This window comes from Pelodiscus sinensis, chromosome 8 (genome assembly GCF_049634645.1).
Source record: "Pelodiscus sinensis isolate JC-2024 chromosome 8, ASM4963464v1, whole genome shotgun sequence".
Taxonomy (NCBI): domain Eukaryota; kingdom Metazoa; phylum Chordata; order Testudines; family Trionychidae; genus Pelodiscus; species Pelodiscus sinensis.
In genome coordinates this window covers 24,183,719-24,206,221 of record NC_134718.1, presented here as the reverse complement: position 1 = coordinate 24,206,221, position 22,503 = coordinate 24,183,719, and positions in this window count along the sequence as shown.

Here is a 22,503-nt window from a genome sequence, read left to right as displayed (position 1 = left end):
CAAATATGACAGTGATGACTAGGGCTGAAAAAAGATTTGGTTTCTAAAAAGTTATTCAGCCAAATTGTGGCCAGAATTCTGCTGTTGAGTGGCTTCCAGCAGCGGGGTTTGTAAAAACGAATATAACCCGTGGGTTATATTTGCTAAAATACAGTAGATAAAACTGAAGAATTAGGAAGTTCTGCTCCCTGCCCACACACCTGCAGGGCTGTCTCTGATGATGACAGAGCATAGATGGAGGGAGAAAGGAGGGGAGAGTATACCCCACTAACCTCTGACCCTTCTTTGTGCCACTGAGCACTGCTTCTTCCTGAGGGTACATCTATACTACAGAGATTTTTTTCTGAAAAATAGACGTTTTTCTGAAAAAAACTTCACTTATGTCCATACTGCAATTGTGTTCTTTCGGAAAAAAACTGAAAGAACAGAGGGGAGTTTCTGACATTGGTAAACCTCTTTCTATGAGGAAGAACGCCTTTTTCTGAAAGAGCTCTTTTGGAAAAAGGCATGTGTGGACGGGGAAGAGGGAGTTCTGTTGAAAGAAGAGGAAAGAGGAAAAAGCACAGGTGCCCTGGTGGCTACTCCGTCCATAGTAATCACAGCTTAAATGATTACTATGGACAAAAGTGCAGATAGCTTTTTCAATGAGCTTTGGCAGTGTGGACGCTCTTTTTCAGAAGAAGTTTTTCCGGAAGATCTCCAAAAGAAGCCTGCAGTCTAGACGTAGCCTCAAAATGGCTGATGCAAAGCAGAGCCTATGATTGCTGTTTCTTTTTTATCCCCTCCTTCCTCCCAACTCCTCCCCGCCTTCCTCCCAACTCCTCCTCCTGTCATTTCAATCACATCCTGGTATTAGTCCCCTCCTGGTTGTGGGGACCCTTGTTGGACTGAAGGCTTAAGGAATCCCTTTAGGGAGGGCACTGCTCTCTTGCCATCTGTGTTTTAAACCTATCTTCCCCAGTTGTCCACAATCATTCTTTAAAAGAGGCAGCTGTGACTATAATAATGGAGAGTTAAGATGTTGCTAGGTAAATACAACAAAGTAGTCCAAGGGTACCTCAGAGACTTTTACAAATATAGGTAGCACCATGAGCTTTTGTGGGCAAAACCCACTTCTCAGATGAGCTTGAGTAAACAGGTAAATAGTAAAAGTGAAATGACATTTCCAGTTAAGTCTTTAAGCCTTCCCCTTCTTCAGAGAATTAGACCTTTTTCATTTTTATTACAAATGAGTCATTTTATAAGAGAAATTTGCCTTTCTTTTCCAGGTCGATGAAATTGCCACAATGCCAAAAACAATCTTTCATTAGGGTTAGGGGGTACCCAATTATCTGGCAGAAGAGCAGTAGCTATTGGGGCCATGGTTGGAGAGAGTGGAGGATGGAGGGGAGACTAGCTGGGCTAATCTGTGCTGTTCTTGGCCTTGCTTGAGTTAGAGCTACTTAGGTGCTCTTCTAATTCATGCCAGCTGGTTATGGGGATTGTGCAGCAGCTGAGACAGCAGAAAGGAGACATCTGAGTGGAGGGAAGGAGAATCTGGTCCATTTCGTCTGAAGTGCTTTTATCAAAGGGTGTTATGATGGTCTTAGAATCATAGAACACTAGAACTGGAAGGGACCTCGAGAGGTTATCAAGTCCAGACACCTGCCCTCATGGCAGGACTAAGTGTCATCTAGACCATCCCTGATAGATGTCTAACTTGCTCTTAAATATCTTCAGAGATGGAGATTCCACAACCTCCCTAGGCAACTTATTCCAGTGTTTAATCACCCTGACAGGTAGGAAGTTTTTCCTAATGTCCAGCCTAAATCTTCCTTGCTGCAGTTTAAGCCCATTGCTTCTTGTCTTATCCTCCTCCTTTTAACACTTCGCCAAAGGATTAATGCCCACAAAACAGATATCAGACAAGATCACAATGAAAAACCAGTTTCTTGCCATTTTAACCAGAAAGGACACTCTCTCAGGGTATGTCTACACTACCCCGCTAGTTCGAACTAGCGGGGTAATGTATGCATACCGCACTTGCTAATGAAGCCCGGGATTTGAATTTCCCGGGCTTCATTAGCATAAGCGGGGAGCCGCCATTTTTAAATCCCCGCTGCTTCGAACCCCGTGTAGCGCGGCTACACGGGGCTCGAACTAGGTAGTTCGGACTAGGGTCCTATTCCGAACTACCGGTACTCCTCGTGAAACGAGGTGTACCGGTAGTTCGGAATAGGCACCCTAGTCCGAACTACCTAGTTCGAGCCCCGTGTAGCCGCGCTACACGGGGTTCGAAGCAGCGGGGATTTAAAAATGGCGGCTCCCCGCTTATGCTAATGAAGCCCGGGAAATTCAAATCCCGGGCTTCATTAGCAAGTGCGGTATGCATACATTACCCTCCTAGTTCGAACTAGGAGGGTAGTGTAGACATACCCTCAATGACTTAACCACCTGCATTCTGCTACAAAGACCTTTTACATTTGCACTTGAAAGGGAATCCTCTGAACTGTCATTCATGTTAAAATTCGACACTCTCCGAGAAGGAATGAACAAACACTCAAACTATCTTACCCATTACCAAGATAGCTTCCCCAATTATCACCTCTAATACCATTAGCTCACAGACATCCCACTCTCCCCACCTCTAATATCATCAATACACAGACACTTACCTTCCTTCCTTTCCCCCCCCCCCTGCATCCCCCTCCTGTTCTGAAATGTGATTTGTCCTTTTCATATGTGTTCATTTTTTTAATTGTATCCTTTGGTATATATGGTTGTGACTATTTTCTTCCACTATTTGATCTGAGGAAGTGGGTCTGGCCCACGAAAGCTCATCATCTAATAAACCATCCTGTTAGTCTTTAAAGTGCTACATTGTCCTGCATTTTGCTCCTCCTTTTAACACTCTTTTAGATACTTGAAAATTGCTATCATGTCCCTCTCAAGTCTCCTTTTTTCCAAACGAAACAAGCACAATTCCTTCAGTCTTCCCTCATAGCTCATGTTTTCTAGACTATTAATCATTCTTGTTGCTCTTCCTTGGACCTTCTCCAATTTCTCCACATCTTTCCTGTAATGTGGTGCCCAGAACTGGACACCATACTCCAACTGAAGCCTAATCAGTGCAGAGTAGAGAGGAAGAATGACTTCTTGTGTCTTGCTCACAACACACCTGTTAATGCATCCCAGAATCATGTTTGGGGTTTTTTTGCAACAGTATCACACTGTTGACTCATATTTAGCTTGTGGCCCACTATGACCCTTAGGGTATGTCTACACTAGCCCCCCAGTTCGAACTAGGGAGGCTAATGTAGGCATTTGAAGTTGCAAATGAAGCCCGTGATTTAAATATCCCGGGCTTTATTGGCATGTTCCCGTCCGGTTGCCATTTTTAAATTCCACTAGTCCGAAGTAACTGCCCGCGGCTACATGCGGCAGTGAAATGGTAATTCGAACTAAGTCTTAAGGACTTAAGGACTTAGTTCAAATTACCATTTCACTGCTGCATGTAGCCGCGGGCAGTTACTTCGGACTAGTGGAATTTAAAAATGGCAACCGGACGGGAACATGCCAATAAAGCCCGGGATATTTAAATCACGGGCTTCATTTGCAACTTTGAATACCTATATTAGACTCCCTAGTGCGAACTGGGGGGCTAGTGTAGACATACCCTAAGGGTCATAGTGGGCCACAAGCTAAATATGAGTCAACAGTGTGATACTGTTGCAAAAAAACCCCTAAGATCCTTTTCTGTAGTACTCTGTAGTAATCCTTCCTAGACAGTCACTTCCCATTCTGTATGTGTGAAACTGATTGTTTCTTCCTAAGTGTAGTACTATGTATTTGTCCTTATTAAACTTCATCCTATTTACCTCAGACCATTTCTCCAGTTTTTCCAGATCATTTTGAATGATGACCCTATTCTCCAAAGCAGTTGCCACCCCTCCCAGCTTGGTATCATCTGCAAACTTAATAAACATACTCTCTATGCCAATATCTAAATCGTTAATGAAGATATTGAACAGAACCGGTCCCAAAACAGACCCCTGTGGAAACCCACTTATTAGCATGATTGTGAATCCTTAATAACTACTCTCTGAGAACGGTTATCCAGCCAGTTATGCACCCACCTTATAGTAGCCCCAGCTAAGATGTCTTTGCCTAGTTTCTTAATAAAATGAAAGGCATCTAAAATACAAGAACAGAGCGAACATTCAGAAGTGCTCTTCAAATGAAGATAAAACAATAGCCTAAATTCTGTATCAATTTATTATCAGCTATCACCACCTAGTGGCATAAGGAGTCAAGCTACATAAATTTGCCAGTCTCTATTTTTATATAGATTTTTAATAACACAAATGTTCAGATCAGGTCAATGGTAGATAGAATCTTTACCTTTAGTTACTATTTCTTTGGTCTGACTCAGAACTCACATTGACTTTTACAATAATGTTACTTTGTTGGTTTCAGTGGAACAACTTCCATTTTATGCTCATTTAAATGAGATCAGAATCAGTATATGCATGTGTGTCTTTGCCTAGTGAGGGAGTGAAGAGAGGAGGGCCTGGCATCACAGGGGTTAAACAAATGGGCCCAACTAGCTCTGCCTGCTTTATCTGTAGCCAAAGTGAGTGAGGCCTGGAGAGAGGATAAAAGGAAGGAGCCTGGCTTAGTTAGGGCCTGACCAGCAAAAAGCCAGCAGCATGGTTCTGGCAGGAGCTTGGTTCCACAGTCTGCAGGACATGAACCAAAGCTTGTCTGTTTGGCTGGCCACAGGAGGAAGTAAGCCTCCAACTCCACCCCCTGGGATAAAGGGGGGGAATGACTAGAAACCCTAATTAAAAGGGGGAATCTGGACTCTTGGGGCCACACACGAAACTTATGGACTGTGGTATATAATGGGCTGGTGTTCCTAGACGTAGGGCACCAGTGTCAGGGTTCTACATCCCTGGTTTGCCAGTTAATTCTGTGATCTAACCACTAGGCCACCTCATTGCTGGGGAGACCTGGCCATAAGTGGCAGAGAATGTGGGCAATGCCCTAGCTCTGCTGAAGGGCCTTATTAAAGAAACAGCAATAGGACAAGTAAGTGCACCCAGCCCTTGAAGGGAGATGGAGCTGCTACTGAAGTGGATGGCAGAGCAAAACACCAGCCAGCAGCAGCCCCAGCAGTAGCTATTACAACAGATGGTCCAACATCAGCAACAATTAATTGGGGAATTAGCAGTCCAACAATAGCGGCTGATGCAACAGGTGATTTCCCTGCTACAACACATGACCCCAGCCAAGCTGCCTACATATGCACCTGCAACAGCATAAATCAAGCTTTCCAATATGGGGCCCAAGTATGATCCAGAGGTATTTCTGGAAACATTTCAGCAGGTGACTGTGGTAGGCCAGTAGGCTCAAACACAGTGGGAGACTGTGAGGGCCCCATACCTGACTGGAGTAGCACAGACTGAATAGGTCAGGGTAGGACTATGCCCAGATCAAAGCAGCAATCTTCAAAGCCCTAGACATCTTGGAGGAGCCATTCAGACAATACTTCCGGGAGGAACAGTACTCACTAGGAGCCTGACCCCACCTCATTGCCCAGAAGCTGCATAATGCCTATTGGAGATGGCTAAGGCCAGAAACAAAGACAGGAGTACAAGTCTCTGAGAAGATCCTGCTCTAACAGTTTACCCAGATCCTGCCCTCTGGGGGGGAGGGAATGGGTTGTACAGACTCACCCAGATGGCATGGCCACCACCATACAACTGATGGAGAACTATCTGGTGGCCAGATCCCCAGGGATTATGCTCTCCTGAGCCCTAGAGCGACCAAGAGCACCATGGCCCTGACAAATGGAACTATCAGGGGCTCCCAGGGCCGGGGGGAACCTTGGCATCCTCTGCCCCTCCCTGGGCCCCGAAGGGCTCATGGGTTCAGGGGTAACCACATACCCCAACTTCTCAGCTCAGAACCTGCCCCCTAGCTCCTTGTTTGGGAGACCATGCATCCAACAGACATGAAGCCAGGTCTCCTACTGAACCCCAGACTCAGAGAAGCCTGTCAAGACCCATCCTCCTGAGTACCCAGAGGAGACAACCCTAATGCCACTCAGGATTGCGACTTGTGTTTTACAAGCTCAGGAGGCAACTTATAATAAATAAGCAAGACTCCACAAGTTCCAGCCTGGGGATTGGGTCCTACTGCTGCTGCCCAGTTCGGACTCAAAACTCCTCACCCGCTGGCAGGGCCCTTATGAGGTGGTTCAGTGAGTGGGACCTATAAACTATGAGGTACACCAGCCTAACAAATGCAAAGTTTGACAAATGTATCATGTAAACCTCATAAAACCCTGGAGGGCCCAGGAAGGTTTACTAATAACCCCCTACCCACTGGACCCAGAACTGGGCCCACAAGCAGCTGATGCATCAAAACCAGAAGAGGTCCAGATTGGATCCAGTCTCACTCCCGAACAGAATTGCCAGGCACAGCAACTGGTTGCTATATTCTTGTCTGTCTGCTTGGTTAAACCAGGCCAAACTTACCTGCCATCCATCACATGGAGATGGAACCGGGGTTAAGGTCTGGGAGAACCCTGGCCCCTTCGCCAGAATCTAAGAGAAATCGTGAAGCAAGAACTCCAGTCGATGCTGGTGTTGGGAGCAATCGAGAAGTCCTTCAGTGACTTGAAGAGATTGATAGTCCTAGTCTCCAAACCTGATGGGAGCACCCGATTTCGCATTGACTTCTGGAAGGTGAATGCTATATCAAAATTTGATGCATACCTCATGCCCTGGGCGGATGAACTGTTTGATCTGTTTGGAGAGGTGGAATGTATTACCACTCTGGACTTAACAGAAAGGTACTGGCAGATCCTCCTCACACCGGAGTCCAAAGAGAAGATGCAGTCTCCACCCTCTTGGGTCTCTTCCAGTTCTGAACCATGCCCTTCAGGATGCACAGCACCCTTGCCACGTTCCAGCAGCTAGTCGACCGCATTCTGCACCCCCATCGCCAGCACTTGGCTGTATATTTGAATGACATGGTGAGTTATAGCCTCAGCTGGCTGACCCACTTACAACAGTGGATGTGCTTCCTTCACTAAAGGAGGCTGGGCTCATAGCGAATCCTGTGAAATGCCACTTCAGGAGGGATGAGACCCAGCTACCTGGGCTACACTTTGGGGAAAGGCATTGTCCACCCCCTAGTGGGAAAGGTCCAAGCCCTCCAGCGATGTGCCTTGCCATCATCAAAAAACCAAATACGCCAGTTTTTAGGGTTAACTGGTTACTATTGCCGCTTCATCCTGAGGTTCTCCTCTATCACAGCCCCTTTTGCAGATCTGCTCAAAACAAGAGTCCAACCAGATTCAGTGGACCGAAGCCAGTGAGGAAGCTTTCCAAGCCCTAAAGGCCCAGCTCTGTTGAGAACCCCTCTTGTACCCAGCCCCAACTTCTCAAAAGAGTCCTTGTTACAAACAGATGCCTCCGATGTGGGCTTAGGAGCCGTTCTCTGCCAGGCAGTGAGAGGTGATGAACACCCAATCCTCTACATCAGTAGGAAGTTGGTTCCGAGGGAGAAGGCCTACTCTAATCGAAAGGAGGCACTAGCAGTGACATGGGCGGCAGATTCACGTCACTATTACCTATTGGGCAGACACTACCTTCATCACAGACTGATTATATGCAACAAAGGACACAAACCCCAGAATCATGTGGTCGTACCTCTCCCTCCAACTCTTCTCCTTCTAGCTCCAACACCAGACCGAGAGGGCCCATGTAAATGCAGACTTTTTTCTCTAGTGAGAGTGGAGCGCAGTTGTGGGGGGGGGGGGGGGGGGGAGCTGACCCAGATAATGGGTTTTGGGGGAATATGTAAGGGAGTGATGAGAGGAGGGCCTGGCATCCCAAGGGTTAAATAAAGTCTTTGAGCCAAGTTAGTCCCATCCCACTTTATGTGTAGCCAATGCCAGGCCTGGAGGGAGGATAAAAGGAAGGATCCTGGCTCAGTTAGGGGCTGACCAGCAAGGAGCCAGGAGTACGGATCTGCAGTCTGCAGGACATGAGCCAAAGCCTGTCCACTGGCCAGCCACAGGAGCACGTCAGCCTCCAACTCCACCCCCTGGGACAAAATGGGGAACCTCCTAGAAACCCTAACTAAGGGGGGAATCTGGACTCTTGGGGCCACACCCCAAACATAAGGACTGTAGTAACATAGTGGGCTGGAGTTTCTAGGCCTGGGGCATCAATGGCAGGTTTCTGGACCCCAGTTCTGCCAGCTAATTCCGGGTATGTCTACACTACACTGCTAATTCGAACTAACTGAGTTCGAATTAGTTAATTCGAACTAAGCTAATTCGAACTAACACATCCAGACTAAAAAACTAGTTCGAATTAGCAAAATGCTAATTCGAACTAGCATGTCCACACAGAGTGGACCCTGAACCGGGCTTAAGGATGGCCGGAAGCAGTGCCGGCAGGGCATCAGATGAGGACTTAGAGCATGGAGCTGCTGTCTCAGGCTAGCCAAGGGCTGTGCTTAAAGGGACCCGACCCCACCCCGGACAGACAGTTCTCAGGGGTGCCCCACTTGCAAACCAGTCCTGGCTTGGATTGCCCGGAGTACCCACACTGGGCACATCACAGCACTCGGCCATCAGCCCGGCTGCACTTGCCGCAGGCTGCCATCTGGGGAGAGGGGGGAATTGGGGGGCTGCAGGAGAGATTCCACCCCCAGAGGCCCGCAGAGCCAGCCCAGTCCTGCCCATCGGGGGCTCGTACCCCATTCCTCCCTCACCTCCTTCCATTTACCCCTCCCTAGCTCCCCTTCCTGATGTACAAAATAAAGGACAATTGTGTTCAAAAATAGAATCTCTCTTTATTGAACAAAACTGGGGGAGACAGGGAAAAGGAGGTGGGAGAGGGGAAGAGAGAAGGTGGGAGAGGGGAGGGCAACTACAATGATGAGGTGTTTGGAACAGGTCCCATATGAAGAGAAGCTAAAGAGACTGGGACTTTTCAGCTTAGAAAAGAGGAGATGGAGGGGGGATATGATAGAGGTCTATAAAAGCACGAGTGGGGTGGAGAGGGTGCATACAGAAAAGTTCTTCATTAGTTCCCATAATAGAAGGACTAGAGGACACCAAAGGAAAGGAAAGGAATGGGTAGCAGGCTTCAAACTAATAACAGAAAGTTGTTCTTCACAAAGCAAATAGTCAACCTGTGGAACTCCTTCCTGCAGGAGGCTGTGAAGGCTAGAACTAATACAGAGTTCAAAGAGAAGTGAGATCAAGTCATGGAGGTTGGATCCATGGAGTGGTATTAGCCAGGGGGTAGGAGTGGTGTCCCTGCCCGAAGTTTGTGGAAGGCTGGAGAGGGATGGCACGAGACAAATGGCTTGGTCACTGTCTTTGGTCCATCCCCTCCAGGGTCCTTAGGGTTGGCCGCTGTCGGCAGACAGGCTACTGGGCTAGATGGACTTTTGGTCTGACCCAGTACGGCCATCCTAAGCTCAGGGCTCAGGGTCGGGGGTCTCAGTGGACCACCTTGATTTTCATGCACACCTGCTCCTGGGTGGCCAGGCTGGCAGCTCTCCTGCCTTAGATGGCCACTTTCCTGTGCCTAGTGCAGAGATCGTGGACGAGGTCCACGATGTCTGCACTGGACCAGGTGGGTGCCCACCTCTTGCAGTCCTGGGCAAGCTCCCGGGAGCCGCCAGCCTGGTCCCGGGAAGAGGGGGAGAACTGGGGGGCATCGGGTGGCTGTCTCGAGCCGTGCCAGGTGCAGGGTCTGCTGGCTGGGTGCTAGCAGGCTTGCACCTGGCACGGGCACCGTAGCCAGCCCGTGCCCCTTTAAGGGGTCCGGGGCCGGGAGGGGGGCATACGAGTTTCCCTGGTGTTGGCCAGAGTGGCCACCAGGGAAACCTGGGGAGGGCTAGCCTCCCACTAGTTCGAATTAAGGGGCTACACACCCCTTAATTCAAACTAGTAAGTTCGAACTAGGCTTAGTCCTCGTACAATGAGGTTTACCTAGTTCGAACTAAGCGGAGCGCTAGTGTAGCGCCTATCAAAGTTAATTCGAACTAACGTCCGTTAGTTCGAATTAACTTTGTAGTGTAGACATACCCTCCGAGACTTAACCACTAGGTCACCCCTCCGCCCAGGAGACCCAGCCACAGCATGATAAAATTTAAGTTTACCAGGATTGGTTTTGTTCTTGTACATATGCAGCATGTGATAAACAGATTGAGGGAGAGATGATTTTGAACCAAATTCCAGCTTCAAATGCAATCTACTCTTCTAGCCCATTACACAAACACATCCATATTCCAAATCAAGATCTAAATGTTATGGCTTGGGCTTTTCTCTACTTATATCAAAAGGCCACAAGCCTGATCCTAAAACAAGGAGGGATCTAGTAATCTAATCTGTATATGTAGTTTATGGTCTATAGTTCAAACACACTTTGAAGAATAGCTTCTCTCTCCCCCCCCCCCCCCCCCATCAGCAAAGACTTTGAAAGCATGTGACAAATTAATTCCCATCATTTTAGTCTGCTGAGAGGTGCCTCTTACTTAACTTCTGGAAAAGTAAATAGCTGGATAATACACACATGCACATAGAAACCTTTGGACTTTTTTTCTTTCTCTTTTAAGGGCCAATCCTGAAATCCTGAGTCAGAAAGGCATTTGTAAGGTTTTGAGGAATTGGTTCATTCTCAGAAATATGATATTTTGGGAGTGGATTTGGGAGTGCTCTTCCTTTCTGTACAATATTTGTCTTTGCCCCTGAGGGGTCAGTGGGTTTTTAATAAAATTGACACACTATTATATTTATAGACTAAATTATACAGACAGTTGTATTGTTCCCTTCTCTATGAATATATACTATGGGAATCTGTATTTGCCCACTTTTGCCTTTTCATTGTATTTCAATGAGGTGAAATCCTGGGAAGTGAAAGGTCCATCTGTCTTTTAGCAGATTCCCATGTTTCGCAGGGTCCAGTCCATTACATTGTATGTAATTGATTTTATTAATTTTTAAAATCTAAACCTAAAAACATTCCTTCAGAATGAAAAATAAAAGATAAAAAATTGAAAGTTTTGAACTGTATTGATGACAATATAGATGTTAGATTCTCTTCCTCTTGCTAACATTTACTGAAAAGACTAAAATTGCCAATTGATTTCTTTTTGCCCAGATGCCCTAGACGCCTAAAAATAGGACTAGTTTGGACACAATTTATATGGCCATAAGCATGAAGAAGGATAATACATGGCTTCTGCTCTTTTGTGCCATCTTCACCCACATCAACATTATCAATTTCAAATGTTTTGAGGTCATTTTGTGAACCTATACAACATATGGAGGTAAAAAAGAGGCACGTATTTATTACCCATGTTCATGCTTCTATTAGACATAATGTACCCAAAACAAGGTTAGCATTACCCCAGTTTGAGAAGATTTTCAGATGATTAGTTCACTTTTCAAAACAAGATGATTTTATGGACTCACGGATTATAAATTAGGGCATTTGTGCTCGTCATGTGATACTGACAGTGATATTTTGAAAATACCTGAAGAATCTAGAGCATTTAGCTGCTAGATAATATGTCAAAAAAAAAAAAAAAAAAAAAAAGGACTGAGGCTGTTCGGTTGTGTGTCTTACATTACATTTTTTTCCTCTACAATTTGCAACAGTGGAACCACTAACATAAACAGGGTCTCAAGCAACCACCATTAAGGATGATCACAGGGAAGCTATGTATGCAAAGTACTGCAAATACTTTCTTGAAATGAGTCCTACAAACCCCAAACTGAGCATAGACAGAAGGGGAAGAATGACTCTTGTGTTTACAGGTAAGCAGCTTGACCCTACACCCGATGCAGCTGCTAGAGATGCCAATCCAGGAAGCATAGAGCTTCAATCAATAGAGAAACCAAAGCCTGCTATCACAGGGAGAGAACAGACAAAGAAATGGAGGCAGAAAGGCCTGGGGTAGCAAAGGGGTGACATCACCAAACCTAGGCTGTATCCGTGAACACAGTCAAGAGACAGAAAAAGGCTGCTGGACTTAATTAGAGGTGAGGGTCCAATTGGGGACAAACTAAAGAGGGGCAGTCAGGAACTGCAGAGAGCCCTCCTCTAGGACCTGGTGGCACCTGATAATAGTGAATGCCACAATTTCATAAACATCCAGATGTAAATGGAGCTTATGATATGAACTGACTATGAATACAACCTTGGATCCAAATTCAGAGTAGTAGTGTGAAACTGAGATTTTGGTCTGAACTATCATAGGAATAAGTGCTGGCCATGGAGTTCACATCCATATCCAAAACTCATCAAAGCCGGGTGATGTTTGGATCTGCTTTTGTTTTTTTAATTTTTGCATTGAGACTTTTTCCACATGCTGCCCGTATCAGAGGGAAACCATTCAGTAATTTCCGGGTGCCTTCTTAAAACACATTTTATTTGATCTTTTAAAATCTACAATAAAACTAATGTGCTAGCTATCAGTGTGGCCTCCATGGCATAAATACGTGTAGCTCGTTATGTTCCCCTTTGATTATAATTGCATTACTAGTTAATGCAAATTATTGAAAGCACTTAAGTAACTTTGGAGTCCCATTTTCTAAAGTAAGATAGGCAATGTGATTTAGATGCCTAAGATGCCGCCTGGGTGGTGGAAATAAGAGGCTGGGGATGGCAGGGCCTTCCCAAACTGCCAGGCAGTGCTGAAGTAGTAGGCATTCTGGTGGCAGAGGGTTGCTGCCCATGGGTTTCAGCCATGCTGAAGCTGCAGATGCTGGGGTAGTGCGCCCTCTCCATGCTTGGGACAGGGAAGCTGGGACCAAGCACTGCCCACTCTCTCTGTGCTCTGGGCAGGGATGCTGGGGCCATGAATTGCCCACCCTCTCTGTGGTGCTCCAGAGCCGGGGAGGCTCCCATGGAGGGCTGAAGTCTTGTCCCTGTGGTGGGGGCGGGGGAGAATTGGCTTCCATGGGGCAGGGCCTCAGGCAGAAGGGATGGAGCTGGGGTATACATAGTGCAAGCAAAGACAGTAACTGATTCATGTTCATTTTAAGCAAATAATTCTACTAAAATTACATAGAGAAATATGGTAAAAACACATGATTTGTACCACATTCAGTTCTATGCTCAAGGAAGATTGATGGAGAGAGGAATCTGAGATGTGACGTTGATTGGTTCTACCCTAAAATCCTAATGCCAGAATTTTGTGAATTACAACACTAATGCAGCACATCTTACTGTTCTGGTAGGGTTTCAGCATATGACCCAGACATGTTGGGCAAAGCTGGTCTATGATACAAGATGTCAATTTTTCCTGTTGGTTTCTGTACAATGTGGTAAAGTCTTCGAAGATGAGTTTAGATGTATAGTTTGTCGTTTGAATTGATTTAGAATGGAAATATATGTTTTGTCTGCATTATATTCATTAGCTTATTTAACTAACTTTATTTTTAAAATCCATGTTTCTCTTTCTGTATGCAGTATTTTGGGATCAGGTAGTTATCAACACTTAGGCTATGTCTATACTCTTGTGCAATGCTGTTACACCTATTACTTTTCAGGAAGAATGGCATTGCGCAAGGGGGTTTTTCTTGCGCAAGAAGGGGCAGTGTAGATGCTCCTTCTTGCGCAAGAGCCTCTTCTGAAAAAAATGGTGGCTCATTAGGCATGCAAATGAGGCTCAATGATATTCCACGTTTAGCCTCATTTGCATATTACTCACGCAAGAAGCTGCGAGTGTAGACATAGCCTTGGTGGGAAAATGTAGACTGTGTTGAAAAACTGAATACTCCTCTCTCAAGCTTCCCTGCGGAATCCCCTTGAGTGAATATACATATTCAATGTTTGAATTATTTTAACTTCATCCTTTCCTCCTGCACCAAAATAATCACTTTGTTGAAGTCCAGGAATGTTGCATGCACCTTAAGAAATAAAAGCCCATAACTCCTAACATAACTTCAAAGAAGAGAAACTACCATATTTGTATTATTCCTAGGAAAATAATTCCAGAGAATAAAAGTTCAGCTAAGGTTACTTTCATTTTTAGCACTTGGCTGATGTGTTGAAGATGTGACAATGCCTTCAAATACATGCATGCCGTCTACCTTTTAGGTAGGATATTATTCTATTTAAAATAGACATGAGCAAAATGAATAACAGTAGACGGACTTAGCACATTGTGAAGATGATATACAGTCAATACATTAGATGCACTAAAACTACAAACTCCTACCCAAAACAGCTGTCTGTATCAGTGAGATGCTCTGCAGTCAGAGAGAATCAAATTCAGACAAGGAACTAATTTCCCTTGCTTTGGGATAGCAGAACATGAATGGATAGTTTGTTGAAAAGACTACAGGCAGACCCCGGGTTACGTACAAGATAGGGACTGTAGGTTTGTTCTTAAGTTGAATCTGTATGTAAGTCGGAACTGGCGTCCAGATTCAGACACTGCTGAAACTGACCGCCAGTTCTGACTTACATACAGAATCAACTTAAGAACCCCAGGCGTCCCCAAGTCAGCTGCAGCTGAAACTGATCAGCAGCTGATTCCAGGAAGCCCGGGGCAGAGCAACTCTGCCTGGGGCTTCCTGTAGTCAGCGCTGGTCAGTTTCAGCAGAAGCTGACTTGGGGACGCCTGGGGCAGAGTAGCTGGGGTGCTACTGGACCAACCCAGCAGCACCCCATCTGCTCTGCCCCAGACGTCCTGATTCAGCCGCTGCTGAAACTGACCAGCAGCGGCTGAATCAGGACCTGGGGCAGAGCAGCTGGGGTGCTGCCGGGTTGGTCCAGTAGTGCCCACCAGCGCTGCAGGACAAATCGGCAGCGCCCCAGCTGCTCTGCCCCAGAGTCCAAAACAAAAGCCTGGTCTGCTGGGGGGGGGAGCACACTAGCTGCGCCCCCCCCCCCAGCAGACCAGGGACACGGGGAGCAGAGCCGCAGCGGCAGCGGGGTGCCGTGCCTCTGAGGCTTTGCTCTGGCAAAGCCTCAGAGGCGAGGGACCCCGCCACGGCTGCGGCTTCAGTCTGGGTGCCTGTGGTCTGCTGGGGACGGTCCCCAGCAGACCACAGGCACCCGGACTGAAGCCGCAGCCGCGGGGGGTCCCGCGCCTCTGAGGCTTTGCCAGAGCAAAGCCTCAGAGGCGCGGGGAACCGCCGCTGCTGCCGCTTCAGTCAAAGCGGCAGCAGCGGCGGTTCCCCGCGCCTCTGAGGCTTTGCTCTGGCAAAGCCTCAGAGGCACGGGACCCCCCCGCGGCTGCGGCTTCAGTCAGAGTGCCTGTGGTCTGCTGGGGACCGTCCCCAGCAGACCACAGGCACCGGATCTCAAGGGGCAGCAGCAGCGGTTCCCGCGCTTCTGAGGCTTTGCTCTGGCAAAGCCTCAGAAGCGCGGGAACCCGCCCGGTGCCCCTGGTCTGCTGGAGACGGTCTCCAGCAGACCAGGGGCACCGGAGCAGCTTACGAACGGGGCTTTCTCGCCCCGACTTCCGGGGCGAGAAAGCTCCGTTCGTAAGTGCGGATCCGAGGTAAGTCGGATCCGCGTAAGTCGGGGACTGCCTGTATTCACTCTTACTTCTTTTCTAGACATGAAATGTTCATCTGGTGTTTGAAGCAAAATGTTTTTTTTATAATATGCAAAATCTGAAAAAAGGAAATTATCTTTCTTTTTTGAAAAGTTGCATATGACTATGACATTAGAGTTGCGGTTCTCGTAGGGATCGCCACAACTATGTTCTGGAATCCCTTCTGAGGATATAAATTGGCATAGTTGCCCTGCCCATCTTTCAGTTCCTTCATATGCAGTATGGCTGGTGGTCGTAGTGTGCTTCAGAATGTTAAGTCTGAGAACTGGCCACTATGTTGTTGTTAACAATAGTTAGGAGGACTAACTTGTTTTGGGGTCTCTTGGGCCACCCTCTTCTTTTCTATCTTTCTCTTACTTTTGTTCTAGTTGTTAGTAGGCAATGGACTCTGGGCTCTGCCTGTTACCTTTCCTTGGACCAGCCAAGGAAATAACTTGAACAAAGGGTGAGCTAGAGCAGTGCTGGAGCTAGTATATTAATACAGATTCTTAAGGGTGAGGTGATTCTCTCACACCCATCGCATTCATGCTGGCAGTTGAAGGTAAGCTGCAGGTGCAGTGTAGATTACTTCCAATTTCACAGGTGGCTTGAGCTGGCCAAGCGTCAACTTCCCGGCGATCAACCACAAGGCTTACGGCTATCCCTGAAGTGCCTTGGATCCCCGGCAGGGCTACTGCCTCTAATTCAATCCCAGATTTCACATGCTGTTACATCCCTTCCGAGAGGAGGTGATTTCCTGGCCACTCATCAGTTAATTTACCTACTTTGCAGGGTCTTTGTTTGCCTTAAAAGCTTACAGATCCTAAACTGCTTTTGATTGGGTATTTCTCATTCACACTTCACACTCATTCCACAGATTACATACATATTCATAAGCATACATTAAGCAATATGGTTTCATGGCCTCTGGTAACAAGAATCCTAACATAAATTTTATTACTTGACATACTAAAGAAGACCTAATATATAGAGAGATACACCATCGCATAGAACAGAAACGGACCTTGAAAGGTCATCAAGTCCAGTCTCTTGCCCACACAGCAGGACCAAGTACCATCCCTAATGTAATTACATACCTAATGTAAATAGTATGGGTTAACATAACAGAAGGGATAATAATGAGCTTAACATAAATCATAACTAAGAGAGCTAGGATCAAGGAAATGGGGAAAGCAGAGGGGTATGTTCAGCCAGCTAGATGCCAATGCGGGGAGGGGTCATGTCTGACTAGTTACACTGCCTTGTACCAGGGGAGACTGTGTCTCAGTCATCTGGATTAATGCCCTGCTCCAGTACCACAAGCTTCTGCCTGGGATCCAGGCCATATCAAAGGTGGGACCAGGAGGGCCATATGGCCTGGGTCTCAGGAGACAATAGGACCTCAAATTTTGAAATTTGTAATTAATTCTGTAGCTGTAAAGTTATTTTGTTTGATCTGAGGGTGTGTTTAACCTTTAAATTAGATGTTTATCTCTGCATAGGAGATTTTCGTATTCCTGTTTTTTCTTATGTGTCTTCGTATACAATAACCATATCAGATTCAGCTGTAAGGTACCTCTTCAACCAGTTTTAGATTCACCTTTAAAGGCTTTTTTGTGATAATAAACTTTTAATTCTAGTTGTTTAATAAACTTTATATCTAATCTGGCAATCGCCCCGTGTTCATATTCATAATAACACACCAGTTAGAGGAATTTAATAATGGGAACATGTTTGCAGATGAAATGTCAAGACTTAGAAATAAGGCTATAAGGGCCGTAGTAAATAAGACCCCCAAACTGTTATTATATAATATTCATTGTGAAGTATATACAATTAAAATTTTGTATAACCAATAGTCTTTAGCGAATTAATTTATTGTGTGTTTTAAAAGAACCCTTTTATAAAAAATAAAGCCAAGATTTGAAGTGGTGCAATTAACTGATGGTAAAAGCAACAGAGTGAAGCAGCAGTTAAGAGTTTAAAGACAATAACATAATTTCTTGTAGAAAAGATATGAAACGAGGCTTATAGGATCTGACGACAAAGGGATCTGGGGTCAGCTGATCCCTGTCTAGATTACCGTGCTGTCCTGACAATCAGTTGATCGGCATAGCGTGGCGGCCATTTTGATGTAAATGAAGCGGCGATTATTTAAATTGCCGCTTCATTTCCCTTTGCCAAGTACACTCATCTACATAGCTCCGTTGACGGAGCCATGTAGTCTAGACACACCCATAAAGAACAGATGACCTTCGTTGTGGGATATGTCGATTTGAGTCACTGCAACAATTTGTACCCTTTTTGGATTCCTTTAAATTAAGTGATGAAAATCTATATTGAGCAACTGAACAGTTTCAACAAAGGTACAACGAAATTTCACACGATCTCTGTGATGAGATCGTCTTCCTGAAATGTATGCATTCCACCAACTCTACATCAGACTGCAAGCCAAAAGAACTGCTTCAGGAAATATATCTTAATATCACAATTGCATTCTATATTTCTATCAGTCTCTCTGCATCAGTGGATTCAGGAGAATGCACATTAAATGTGTTTAAACAAGTAAAGAACTATCGTTCTACAATGTGACATGAGCATTTGAATGGGCTTGCAATGCTTAACATCGAGGGTATGTCTAGACTACAGGCTTTTGTTGACAGAGGCTTTATCGACAGATATTGTCGACAAAGCCTCTGTCGAAAAAGAGCATCTAGACTACAGCCAGTTCTGTCGACAAAGCAAGCCGCTTTTTTGACAGAGTCTAGACACTCTCTTTTGAAAAAGCACAGTGTGGATGCAATAGCACCTCTTTCAACATAACCTCTGTTAGAATGAGGTTTACCGCCATCAACAAAACTGCTGCGTTCTGTTGACTTACTGTCGACAGAACTCGGCGGTAGTGTAGATGCAGGTATAGGTTTGTCAACAAAAGTCCACTTTTGTCAACAAAACCCTGTAGTCTAGACACACCCTAACACTGATGTTGCATGTAAATTATATTTTTCTTCAATTATAAACGAGTTTGCACACAACAAAGCCAGAAAAGCATTCCTAAAATGAAGAGTTTTGCTTTCAGTGGAAACTCACAATTAAAGATACATTTTTAATATATATGATATTGGTATAATGACTTAATTGTTAATAAATCAATGTCTCAAGTGTTCATTTTCATTCTTTTGGTTTTCGTATGACCCGGTGGATGAGAAGTTAGATATGTTGGGGGGCTGGGGGCTCTAAACTCAAAGTGGCCTGGGACTCTGTCACTCTCTGGGAGGGCCTTCTGGGAGCAGTTCTCATTCTTACTGTTTGAAGGCCTTGGATGAGGGTCATGTCAGGGACACACAGTCCAATTTGTGGGAGCTGCAAGATGAGAACTAAGAAACAAATTGAAGAGCATTGCAGGCACATTTCATGCAGACCACCTGCTGCGCATCAGCAGAACCATCTTGGTGAGACAGAGGAAAGCAGCTGATCACTCCATCAAGAAGCAGTCCCCCATTGTTACACCTAGAGCAGGCTCACTGTTCAGAAGCAGCCCAGAGAGTTCTGTTTAATAGTAGAAAACCATTCACAAGGGCTGCTTTCCTTTGTCTGTCTCTCTGGCTAGCCACAGTGTGTCTCTCATGCAGTCCAAGATTCAGAAGATTTTAGACTATATAGACTACTGAATCATGTATTTTGGCAGTCAGCTCCATTACAGTGCACCTATCTGCAATCCGAACATTTTACTCCCATGTTACAGGTGGGGCTTTCTTTTCTAACCCTGTGCCTACTAGATTCCTAAACGGCATAGGTGGGAACTGTTGGGGTGTGTAAGAGTTAAATAATGGGTCTGGGTATTCGCTACCAGAGTGATGGTGGTACAGCATGGGCAGGCACAGTCTCCATTGATTTAGGCATGTTTTCATTCTTTCCTGCTTGCTTAGGATAGATAACCATGTAGTTGTACCAAAGATGTAACTTTTTAAACAAATGCTCTGTGTTAAACAATGCTATCCTCCTACCCCTCCCCTCATCCATTCCCATTCACTTCAGAAATATACATTCAGGGTCACGTCTCCTTTCCCCCTTGTAAGTTGCTGATTCAAGAAGTTTGTAATGTAAAACTGCTTGCTTCAGCTAAAAAGCTGTAAACAGAAAACAGGGATGGGTACAATTATACCCATAATCATATCCACGATATGATTATGCATTCCATGGATGTTCACATCACCAAATTAGTGTTTAAGGGGAGATGTAATTGATACGTATATTTATATACTAACTAAAAGGTGTACCTGTGGTTAATTTGTTGCTCACTTGGACCAGGGCTTTGGGAATCTGAGGCAGAATGAATATCTACAATAAAAAGGTCTTCTAATCAGTCCACCTCTGGATCACCTGTTCTTTTCTAACAGGAACAATCTTTCCATCAGAAATCCTAATCCACAGTAGGGTTTAAATTTAGAGATTGTCTACATTCAAAATGTTGCAATGACACCACTGAACTGCTTCAATGTAGACACTACTTATGTGGATGGCAGTGCGTCTCCTGTCATGGGTACGCCATCCTCCTGAGAGGAGGTGCTGTACTAATGGGAGAAGCTCTGCTACCGACATGCGGATGACAACACCAAAGCCACATGCTCCTGAAGGTGAACAAAAGCTCCACACTTTGGATATTCACCAAGATCTGGCCTTTTGTCTGGATGAAAGAGAGACCTTTTCAGTCTCTTCAAAAGCTGTTCACCTCCTGTGCAGAATGAAAGAGAGGGTATCCTGTATCATGGTGACAATTGTCCAAGTGGATCACCAGCTGTCCTTGTAGGTGTTACAAGATCAAAGGCATGATGTATCCTGAAAAGCAGTCCAGTTTTTCAGCCAGAACATACTAAGTCTCTGGGACATTTATGAGAAATGTCCCTGCCAAGGACACCTGCATGACGGGCTGGCTGCCACTTGGTGTTAAATGTTGAGACCTAGACAGCATGTATCATCAGAGAGGACTAAGAAACACGTAGCATGTAGCAAAAATGAGGAGTCCTTTGGCACCTTAAAGACACTTTTATTTGGGCATGGCCTATCATAGGCTGGAGCTCACTTTGTCAGATACATGAATTCGAAACTTCAGTTTGACAGAGATACATATATATGGAGATGGGAGTGTTCCATTACTATGCAGGACCAGTGTTATTGAGGTCAATTCAATAAGGGTAAATATGTGGCCCACTCCCAAACAGTTGATGTGGTGATGAGAATATTAGAAGGGGAAAGTTACTTTTTGTGGTGAGCTAGCCATCCCCAGTCCCAGCCTGATAGTGTGAAGTTTGCATATTCCAGCTCTGCAATTGCACACTATAATATGTTTTTGAAGTTTTTTTACTCAAATATGGCAACTTTCAGCTGTGTTACTGAGTAGCCAAGAAGGCTGAATTGCTCTCCTGCTGGTTTTTGAATGTCATTGTTCTTGATGTCTGATTTGTGTCCATTTATTCTTTTGCACAGAGACAGTCCAGTTTGGCCAATGTACGTGGAGGAGGCCATTGCTGGCACATGATGGCATAGATCACATTAGTAGATGTGCAGGTGAATGATGGTTGAAGTGGTTAGGTACTATGATGATATCACTAGACTAGATGTGTGGACAGAGCTGGCAAGGGGGTTTGTTGTAGGGATTGATTCCTGAGTCAGTGTTTCTGTAGTGTGGTGTGTAGTTGGCAGTAATTGTTTCAGATTGGCTGTCTGTAAGCAAGGACTGGCTTGCCTCCCAAGGTCAGTAAGAGTGAGGGTTCATCATTTAGGATTGCATGCAGTGAAATTATGATACACTCCTTTTGGAAATACGCACCTGTCGTAAACACCTGAAGTTCCTGCTGCCATTACTGCTTAAAATGAGAAGTTAATCCATTGGCAAAAGTGCAGTCATATTCTGGAATCTGTCTGAGGGCCTATTATGTTAGCTTTCTGAAAGTTAGTCTCCTCGCAAATTGAGTATTGAGTTCGTTTGTCAATTCTAGACAGAACTTTCTACCTTTACGTTTTAGTTCATTGAAAGTGTGTGTTTTTATTCATTATTTTATGCAAAGTTTAAGCCAATATTTTAAGTATGCCTTTTTCATGTGCATAACATTAGGAAAGATAAAATGAGTTTACCAAACCACCAAATGCATTTAAAGATAATTATTTGTTCAAATCTCTCATCTCAGAGGGAAGGACCAGACTACAAAACATTGCCTCTAAATAGAATGTGGCATTAGCAATGAAATGAGAATGGACATTTTGTTCATATCACCAGGTTCTATTTATAAAAGTCTATTGAATGTTTCATCCAGTAAGATCACTTCTGCCTGAGCACAAAACACGAAAATAGTCTACTCCAAACACTTCAAACAGAATCTCTGGAAATAATCAACATGAGGATGATGCAAGAAGAAACAGCAGCAACCATTTGGTGATGCAGAGTAAAGGGACAGGATTTCACTCAAGTAGACTGAAGGAGTTGACTACCATTGTAGTGCATTATTAGGAGCAGCAGAAGAGGTAATTTGTTAGACATAGTTGATGTTATTATTGATGCCCATTTCCTTGAATATGAATATTTCCAGTAAATCTTCTGGAAACAAAATACACGTATTTAGAGCACCTCAAAGACCCTGAAATTCCCTGTATTGTTGAGATAATGAGGGGTCAAACATCTTCAAGTGCTTTAAAAACAGGCTATTTCTTCAACTGGTAAGAGCACATAAAAATGGTAGTGGTTCTCCTCTGCACTATAATAATTAAGGGTCTGTCAGCATTTCCGTTAGAGTCTTTTATTTTCCTGTATTGAAATGTTATAAGGCTGTTAGAACATTTGGTTTTAAGCTAAAAGATGGCCCCTAAGGTCTAAATGAGTGCACACTGTTTTGAGATTTCAGCATTCATTGAATCATTTTAAAGTGATATAAAATTTAG